The sequence below is a fragment of the Colobus angolensis genome, unplaced genomic scaffold (assembly GCF_000951035.1).
Source record: "Colobus angolensis palliatus isolate OR3802 unplaced genomic scaffold, Cang.pa_1.0 Scaffold193, whole genome shotgun sequence".
Classification (NCBI taxonomy): domain Eukaryota; kingdom Metazoa; phylum Chordata; class Mammalia; order Primates; family Cercopithecidae; genus Colobus; species Colobus angolensis.
The window spans coordinates 930670-940697 of record NW_012115077.1 but is presented as its reverse complement, the minus strand read 5'-3'; the positions used below and the strand labels follow the sequence as shown (position 1 = coordinate 940697).

General features: G+C 43.3%; 1 protein-coding gene across 2 annotated transcripts in view; it reads right to left on the bottom strand.

Moving 5' to 3' along the window:
- SUPT6H (suppressor of Ty 6 homolog (S. cerevisiae)) overlaps nt 1-10028 on the bottom strand; it is a 54413-nt gene that overhangs the window by 40703 nt on the left and 3682 nt on the right. The window contains exon 1 of one of the 2 annotated variants that reach the window (XM_011940791.1): nt 5023-5341. The exons of the other annotated variant lie outside the window; for it this stretch is intronic. The gene's annotated coding sequence lies outside the window, so the exon portion shown is untranslated. Of the gene's footprint in view, nt 1-5022; nt 5342-10028 lie in introns of those variants that run through there. 2 annotated transcript variants of the gene reach the window in all.

Below are 10028 nucleotides of genomic sequence, written 5' to 3'. Positions count from 1 at the left end.
CTCACTTCAACCTCCGCCTCCTGGGTTCAAGCGATTCTCTTGCCTTAGCCTCCCGAGTAGGTGGAACTACAGGCACTCGCTACCACGTCTGGCTAATTTTTGTATTTTTAGTAGACATGGGGTTTGGCCATATTGGCCACGCTGGTCTCGAACTCCTGACCTCAAGTGATCCACCTGCCTTGGCCTCCCAAAATGCTGGGACTATAGGCGTGAGCCACCACGCCCGGCCTATTCATTTATTTTTTAAGACGAAGTTTCACCATGTTAGCCAGGCTGGTTTTGAACTCCTGAGCTCAAGTGATCCACCTGCCTCAACCTCCCAAAGTTCTGGGATTACAGGAGTGAGCCACCACACCCAGTCCATTCTTACTAAAATGTTTTGTTTTAAAAACTACTATTATTCGGCTGGGTGCTGTGGCTCATGCCTGTAACCCCAGCACTTTGGAAGGTGGAGGTGAGCCGATCACCTGAGGTCAGGAGTTTGAGACCAGCCTGGCCAACATGGTGAAACTTTGTCTCTGCTACAAATGAAAAATTAGCTGGGTATGGTGGCAGGTGTCTGTAGTCCCAGCTACTCGGGAGGCTGAAGCAGGAGAACTGCTTGAACCCGGAAGGCAGAGGTTGCAGTGAGCCGAGACGGTGCCACTAGACTCTAGCCTGGGTGACAGAGTGAGACTCCATCTCAAAACAAAACAAAACAAAACAAAAAAACTACTGTTATTCGTAAAAAGTATTATCGTTTACTACTTTAAAATAAATCAATAAATATTTTTAAATGTCTGAGTTTTAATTTCGAATCTGGTAAATATCAAAGGATGTAATTCACATAAACAAAATGTCTTTGGAGTCCTAAATAAGTTTTAAGAGTATAAAGGGGTCCTGAGTTCAAAAAGTTGAGGAATGACTGTAAAGACCCGAAAGAGCTGCAGTGCAGTAAGCCTAGGGGTTAGGGTGATGATCCACCATGCCCCAAGATCTCTATCCTTAAGGTCATTTAGCTTGAGTACTGCTGAAAGTGAAAGTCTTAAACTTCTGCCAATTAAATCTGGAGCTCTAATTTTAATTTTGACATTGCTCCCCCTCAGCCCTGAACTGAGCCATTAAAAACAGATTTGAGTACGGCAGCCCCCACACATAGCTTGTTTTAATTAGGCTATTAGACCCGTACGTTCGATCTTTTAAGGCCTCAACATCTTCAAATTGAACGCCAGTTCCTGCAGACCAGATGCCCCTCAGCCTACTTAACAGAGAAACACACAGCCTACCTGATGAAAACAACAGCTTTCTTCTGTCTCAAGGGCAGCTGGTGCTCCATGCTGCACACAGCTTGGAAAGATAGCTGTGTTCTCTTTCTTCCCATCGCCTAGGTTAGCAATAAAGCACAAGCTATGCTACAGCTGGGGAATGCCTCCAATCTAGCTCAATACCAAGACTTCCAGTTGTAAGAAGTGTGCCAGAAGCAATTCTGACTTGCTGCAACTTGCTGGAGCTAGATGTGCAGACTGCAGTAGCACTGCAGTCTGAGACTGACAAGCAGGAACTAATCTAGAATAAAGACACTAATGTATTTATTTGTGTATGATTATTATTAATATATGGTATCTATGATGAGCCTGCTGTAGTTTGGATGTTGTATTTAGCACTCATGCTCTTAAAAATTTCCCCATACTTACATTGTAAGTTAAATTTGCAACTGGAATAGGTCTACAAGGGCAGTGGGGAGATGGAAGGAGAGGTTTCTCTAGGCAGAAGCACAGCTGCAGAACAAGATGTGGCTCAAAGGGAGAGGCTGGTGGTTACCATGACATTTGCTGGAAGAGGAATGGAACTGGGATCAGATTGCCACAAGGGAGGCCCTCTGCAGTCCCTCTCTTTGAACAAGAAGTTGTAGGAGGCAATTAAGAGGAGACCAGAGTGAAAAGAGATCCAGTCTGTTAATTCCTTCCACTTTGCAGCTTCAATTAACATTTGCTGGGGTTTTTTTTTAAGAGTCAAGCTCTGTGCTGGGACTTGGGTATATAAAAATGAGTAAAATATGCTTCCAACCCTGGTGGAGTTCACAATCTATCTCAAAAAACTTGTTAATAACGTTATAACAAAGCACAATTAGGGTTATATTAAGTTACATACCTGGACTATAAGAGCAATGGGAAGGTTGGGAAATATCTGAGAAAAGGTGATGTCTGAATAAAAGAGGATTTAAGAATACAGTCTGGAAAAAGGCAACATGAGCAAACATTTAGGCGTGGTGCTCGGGAGAACAGCCCCAGAAGTCTAGGGCGGAGTTTAAACTACAGGACATTCCACACTGTCTTGTATCCTATATTTTATGAGCAAGGGACTAGGACTATTCCAAAGGTATCCATAAGTGAATATCCAATTTGGAATTATGAAACCTAAAAGTTTAATAAGTAAAAGTATTTAGAGTCTACTTAAGTCCTTTTAAATGTGGAATTCAGAACTCTTTGTAATTAAAAAAAAAACCTGAAAACCTAATTACATGAAGCCAAGAGGTTAAAATACAGAAAAAGTTGATTTTGTTCATTTAAAAATATTATTTATTCGGCCGAGCGTGGTGGCTCACACCTATAATGCCAGCACTTTGGGAGGCTGAGGTGGGCTGATCACTTGAGGTCAGATGCTCGAGACCAGCCTGGGCAGCATGATGAAACCTGTCTCCACTAAAAATACAAAAATTAGCTGGGCATGGTGCTGCACGCCTGTAATCCCAGCTACTCGGGAGGCTGAGGCAGGAGAATCACTTGAACCTGGGAGTCAGAGCTTGCAGTGAGCCAAGATCGCGCCACTGCACTCCAGCCTGGGCGACAGAGTGAGACTCTGTCTCAGAAATAAATAAATAAATAAATAAATAAAATAAAATAAAAAGAAGGCAAAAGCCAGGCTACTCGGGAGGCTGATGCAGGAGAATCTCTTGAATCCGGAAGGCAGAGGTTGCAGACTGCACCACCGCATTCCAGCCTGGCGACAGAGAAAGACTGTCAAAAAAAAAAAAAAAAAAAAGCCATTAGGCCAGGTGTGACAGCTCACTCCTGTAACCTCAGCACATAGGGAGGCCAACGCGGGTGGATCACCTGAGGTCAGGAGTTCAAGACCAGGCTAGCCAACATGGTGAAACTCCATCTCTACTAAAAACACAAAAATTATCCAGTATGGTGGCAGGTGCCTGTAATCCCAGCTACTCCGGAGGCTTACGCAGGAGAATCATTTGAATCTGAGAGGCGGAGGTTGCAGTAAGCAGAGACTGCACCACTGCACTCCAGCCTCGGCAACAAGAGCAAAACCTGTCTCAAAAATAAAGAAAGAAAGAAAGAAAAAAGAAAAAGAAGGCAATTATACCAGACTTGTATATGTATCACCTCTCTTCCCCAGAGTTTTACCTCACTTACCATTTGAAGACAGGAATGGGCAAATGAAGAAAGAAACTAATGTAGGGACAATTAAGTGAGGATATGGTGGTAGAGTGGGATTATGTGATCTGCTCCTGGGAGGCTTGGAAACAGTAAGTGCCAACTTTATAAAAGGTGCTTTCATGTTTACACACACTATTCATACTTATTAGCAAAATCAAAAGGAAAATCTCTTTTCAACAGATTAAACACACAAATACTTCATGAACTTGAGCCAATTTGTGTGAGTATTGGTTGGAAGCATTTGGGTCCAAAAAGGGCCTATTTTTATCATTTACTCCCCTTGCAGGTAAAAAAATCTTGAAACGCTTCCATGTCCTACTAAATAAAGGCAAGATGGTTAAATGGAAAGATTGCTGGGCTCAAGAGGAGAAATCAAATCCTGTTCAGACCACGGTGAAACCCTGTCTCTATTAAAAACACAAAAAATTAGCTAGGCGCGGTGGCGGGCGCCTGTAGTCCCAGCTACTCAGGAGGCTGAGGCAGGAGAATGGCCCGGGAGGCGCAGCTTGCAGTGAGCTGAGATCACGCCACTGCACTCCAGCCTGGGGGACAGAGTGAGACTCCATCTCAAAAAAAAAAGAAAGAAATCAAATCCTGGTTTTATATTCTAACAGCTAAACATAAACTTAAGCAAATTATTAGACATGCCTGAATATCACTTTCTTAACCTGGAAAATGGTAACAGCGCTACCTACCTTAGAGGATAGTTGAGAATATTATATGACATAGGGGAAAGAACCTGTTGTTTCAAGATGGGTTAACTGAGTTTGAATTTGAATCCTGAGCCTAATTTTCCTTAGCATTCTGTAATTTTGTACCAACCAACCCCAACTTTGTCTTCTACTTCCCTGCTTTCAGACTCATCCAAAGCCTGGAAACGACAGTAGGGATCTTCAAGAACTGTAACATGGAGCTTGATGGGCCTTGAGTAGGACTTAAAAAACAGCACACATCATCACATTAAGATTCCACTGTGGAACCCTAAAGCTGGCTGCTGACACACTCAGCATCACTCCTCACCCTGTCCAGTAAAATGGTCTATGGGATATATCCCATGTACCTTTCTCCCACTTAGACTACAAGCTTCTGGAAGATAAAGAACATATCCAATGGAGGGACTAATAAAAACCATGACAACATAAATGGCAATATAAGAGGCATTACAAGGCACTCTGATTCTGCACCAGAAAAGCTATATCCCTTCAGGTGTGCTGCAACACATTAGTAACCAATTAGCTAACAAATTAGCAACTGTTAAGTGTCTGTTAAATAAACGACTTACATTTTCTTTTTTTTTTTTTTTGAGACGGAGTCTCGCTCTGTCGCCCAGGCTGGAGTACAGTGGCCAGATCTCAGCTCACTGCAAGCTCTGCCTCCCGGGTTTAAGCCATTCTCCTGCCTCAGCCTCCCGAGTAGCTGGGACTACAGGCGCCCGCCACCTCACCCGGCTAGTTTTTTTTTGTATTTTTTAGTAGAGACGGGGTTTCACCGGGTCAGCCAGGATGGTCTCAATCCCCTGACCTCGTGATCCGCCTGTCTCGGCCTCCCAAAGTGCTGGGATTACAGGCTTGAGCCACCGCACCCAGCTTACATTTTCATACTGCTGCCATCTTCCCAGTTAAAGATGGCAGTGGGAGGGGAGAGAACGGTGGCTAATGGCTACCTGAAGGTGCCTTAAGTTCTGTGGCTCTAATTCTCCTGAAAATTGTCCTTACTGAGCTCAATTAATACTATAACCAATGAACCTGAGATTAACTAAACTCAAGAAAATAAAACTGAAGATACAGGAGGGTGGGGGAATGTTCAATTTTCGGTTGAGGTTTCAGATGCCACTCTTTCCACAAACCTAACTGAACGCCTACTATGTACATATACTCTGCTAAGAGCTGGGGATTTGAAGAGAATTGCTCGTTTTCTTTCTTTTTTTTTTGAGATGGAGTTTTGCTCATTGCCCAGGCTGGAGTGCAATGGCGCAATCTCAGTTAACTCAACCTCCGCCTCCTGGGTTCAAGCGATTCTCCTGCCTCAGCCTCCTGAGTAGCTGGGATGACAGGCGTGCATCACCATGCCAGCTAATTTTGTATTTTTAGTAGAGAGGGGGTTTCCCCTTGTTGCTCAGGCTGGTCTTGAACTCCTGACCTCAAGTGATCCGCCCGCCTCGGCCTCCCAAAGTGCTGGGATTACAGGCGTGAGCCACCGTGCCTGGCTGGATTGTTCATTTTCAAGGAGTTGACTGTCTCCTAGAGGGAGAAATATGAAAATAAGACCATAAAATGGTTTTACGTGTTACAACAGACACACAAAACAGGCATAGGAAGAGAACTGGACAATAAACTCACAACACACACACAAAACCCAACCAAAATAATACGGGTCTCTCTTGGGTATTTTAAGCAATTTTTAAAAAAGTACCCTGAGGAATAATGCTTATTTACACACCTACCAAGTGCCAGACACTAACAAATATCCTACTATTTTATGTCCCTATCAAGATGGAACAAATATTCCATTAATCCCTACACTATCCTGTGAGTTACAGCACAATTCTCTCTCAACAGAGGAAGAAACAGACTCAGAGAGATGTAGTCATTTGTTCAAGGTGATAAAACTATCATCTGTTGTAAATGCTGAGGTCTGACTCCTCATGACTGACAGTACCACATTTATCAATAGTTCTCAGGGCATGGTCCAGGGGCCAGTCCCTTTGTTCTCTCAGGAGTGTACAGTGGAGTTTTTCCAGAGGTTATATGACATGTGGTTATCACAACAGACTGAATGCAAAAGCATATGAAAACACAGCTGTATTCTATCAGGGCAGACATTAAAACATTGTACTAAAAAACAAAAAAAGTCATTCTTACTTAATTTACTTATTTTGAGACAGAGTCTTGCTCTCTCACCCAGGCTGGAGTGCAATGCCACGATTCCGGCTCACTTCAACCTCCGCCTCCTGGGTTCAAGCGATTCTCTTGCCTTAGCCTCCCGAGTAGGTGGAACTACAGGCACTCGCTACCACGTCTGGCTAATTTTTGTATTTTTAGTAGACATGGGGTTTGGCCATATTGGCCACGCTGGTCTCGAACTCCTGACCTCAAGTGATCCACCTGCCTTGGCCTCCCAAAATGCTGGGACTATAGGCGTGAGCCACCACGCCCGGCCTATTCATTTATTTTTTAAGACGAAGTTTCACCATGTTAGCCAGGCTGGTTTTGAACTCCTGAGCTCAAGTGATCCACCTGCCTCAACCTCCCAAAGTTCTGGGATTACAGGAGTGAGCCACCACACCCAGTCCATTCTTACTAAAATGTTTTGTTTTAAAAACTACTATTATTCGGCTGGGTGCTGTGGCTCATGCCTGTAACCCCAGCACTTTGGAAGGTGGAGGTGAGCCGATCACCTGAGGTCAGGAGTTTGAGACCAGCCTGGCCAACATGGTGAAACTTTGTCTCTGCTACAAATGAAAAATTAGCTGGGTATGGTGGCAGGTGTCTGTAGTCCCAGCTACTCGGGAGGCTGAAGCAGGAGAACTGCTTGAACCCGGAAGGCAGAGGTTGCAGTGAGCCGAGACGGTGCCACTAGACTCTAGCCTGGGTGACAGAGTGAGACTCCATCTCAAAACAAAACAAAACAAAACAAAAAAACTACTGTTATTCGTAAAAAGTATTATCGTTTACTACTTTAAAATAAATCAATAAATATTTTTAAATGTCTGAGTTTTAATTTCGAATCTGGTAAATATCAAAGGATGTAATTCACATAAACAAAATGTCTTTGGAGTCCTAAATAAGTTTTAAGAGTATAAAGGGGTCCTGAGTTCAAAAAGTTGAGGAATGACTGTAAAGACCCGAAAGAGCTGCAGTGCAGTAAGCCTAGGGGTTAGGGTGATGATCCACCATGCCCCAAGATCTCTATCCTTAAGGTCATTTAGCTTGAGTACTGCTGAAAGTGAAAGTCTTAAACTTCTGCCAATTAAATCTGGAGCTCTAATTTTAATTTTGACATTGCTCCCCCTCAGCCCTGAACTGAGCCATTAAAAACAGATTTGAGTACGGCAGCCCCCACACATAGCTTGTTTTAATTAGGCTATTAGACCCGTACGTTCGATCTTTTAAGGCCTCAACATCTTCAAATTGAACGCCAGTTCCTGCAGACCAGATGCCCCTCAGCCTACTTAACAGAGAAACACACAGCCTACCTGATGAAAACAACAGCTTTCTTCTGTCTCAAGGGCAGCTGGTGCTCCATGCTGCACACAGCTTGGAAAGATAGCTGTGTTCTCTTTCTTCCCATCGCCTAGGTTAGCAATAAAGCACAAGCTATGCTACAGCTGGGGAATGCCTCCAATCTAGCTCAATACCAAGACTTCCAGTTGTAAGAAGTGTGCCAGAAGCAATTCTGACTTGCTGCAACTTGCTGGAGCTAGATGTGCAGACTGCAGTAGCACTGCAGTCTGAGACTGACAAGCAGGAACTAATCTAGAATAAAGACACTAATGTATTTATTTGTGTATGATTATTATTAATATATGGTATCTATGATGAGCCTGCTGTAGTTTGGATGTTGTATTTAGCACTCATGCTCTTAAAAATTTCCCCATACTTACATTGTAAGTTAAATTTGCAACTGGAATAGGTCTACAAGGGCAGTGGGGAGATGGAAGGAGAGGTTTCTCTAGGCAGAAGCACAGCTGCAGAACAAGATGTGGCTCAAAGGGAGAGGCTGGTGGTTACCATGACATTTGCTGGAAGAGGAATGGAACTGGGATCAGATTGCCACAAGGGAGGCCCTCTGCAGTCCCTCTCTTTGAACAAGAAGTTGTAGGAGGCAATTAAGAGGAGACCAGAGTGAAAAGAGATCCAGTCTGTTAATTCCTTCCACTTTGCAGCTTCAATTAACATTTGCTGGGGTTTTTTTTTAAGAGTCAAGCTCTGTGCTGGGACTTGGGTATATAAAAATGAGTAAAATATGCTTCCAACCCTGGTGGAGTTCACAATCTATCTCAAAAAACTTGTTAATAACGTTATAACAAAGCACAATTAGGGTTATATTAAGTTACATACCTGGACTATAAGAGCAATGGGAAGGTTGGGAAATATCTGAGAAAAGGTGATGTCTGAATAAAAGAGGATTTAAGAATACAGTCTGGAAAAAGGCAACATGAGCAAACATTTAGGCGTGGTGCTCGGGAGAACAGCCCCAGAAGTCTAGGGCGGAGTTTAAACTACAGGACATTCCACACTGTCTTGTATCCTATATTTTATGAGCAAGGGACTAGGACTATTCCAAAGGTATCCATAAGTGAATATCCAATTTGGAATTATGAAACCTAAAAGTTTAATAAGTAAAAGTATTTAGAGTCTACTTAAGTCCTTTTAAATGTGGAATTCAGAACTCTTTGTAATTAAAAAAAAAACCTGAAAACCTAATTACATGAAGCCAAGAGGTTAAAATACAGAAAAAGTTGATTTTGTTCATTTAAAAATATTATTTATTCGGCCGAGCGTGGTGGCTCACACCTATAATGCCAGCACTTTGGGAGGCTGAGGTGGGCTGATCACTTGAGGTCAGATGCTCGAGACCAGCCTGGGCAGCATGATGAAACCTGTCTCCACTAAAAATACAAAAATTAGCTGGGCATGGTGCTGCACGCCTGTAATCCCAGCTACTCGGGAGGCTGAGGCAGGAGAATCACTTGAACCTGGGAGTCAGAGCTTGCAGTGAGCCGAGATCATGCCATCGCACTCCAGTCTGGGTGACAGCGAGACTCCATCTCAAAAAAAAAAAAAAAAAAATTTATTCCTTCTCTTTCCACATCTCTTTAGAGAAACAGGATAAGGGCTAAAGAAGAGCACAACTGAAGTATGTAACCAGATTCAGAACCCCTGCAACACAGAGAGAGATTAACAGTTACTAAACCTCGTGGTACACACATTGGGGAACACACAGTTCCTGCTCTAGCACAGGGGTTGGCAAACCTTTCCTTTTCTCTATAGGGCCAGATCTGCCACTGTAGCATAGAAGCATACATAACATGCAAATGAATGGGGGCGACCTTAATTGGCTCACAGGCCTTAGTTTGTGACCTATGATTTAGAAGTACAGGTCTTTAGAGAATTGATGATAAGGATAGCATGGGATCCTGTAATAAGACAACCTAACCTGGTTTTGAGGAAGTGACTTTAAACAAAGACCTTAAGAGTAAGGAGGAATTAGTTCAGCAGAGGAGCTGGATTCTTTGGAGATGGTTTGGGGAGTGATGTCGGAGATGTGTGCTTCTAGCACAACACGTGCACTGTGGCATGTACAGAGAAGGCCCGGGAGAGGAAGAACGGTTCGTAAGAGCTGGAGGAAAAGTCATAAGGATCTAGGCGCTGGGAAGCCATTGCTGGGTTTTAAACGTAGAATTGAAATTAATTTACTTGCTAATCCAACAAAAACTTATTTTCTGAGATGGAGTGCTGCTCTGTCACCCAGACTGGAGTGCAGTGGTGTGATCACATCTCACTGCAGCCTCCACCTCCTGGGCTCAAGCTATAATCTCACCTGAGCCTCCCAAGTAGCTAGGACAAATACATATATATATAATATATATATATA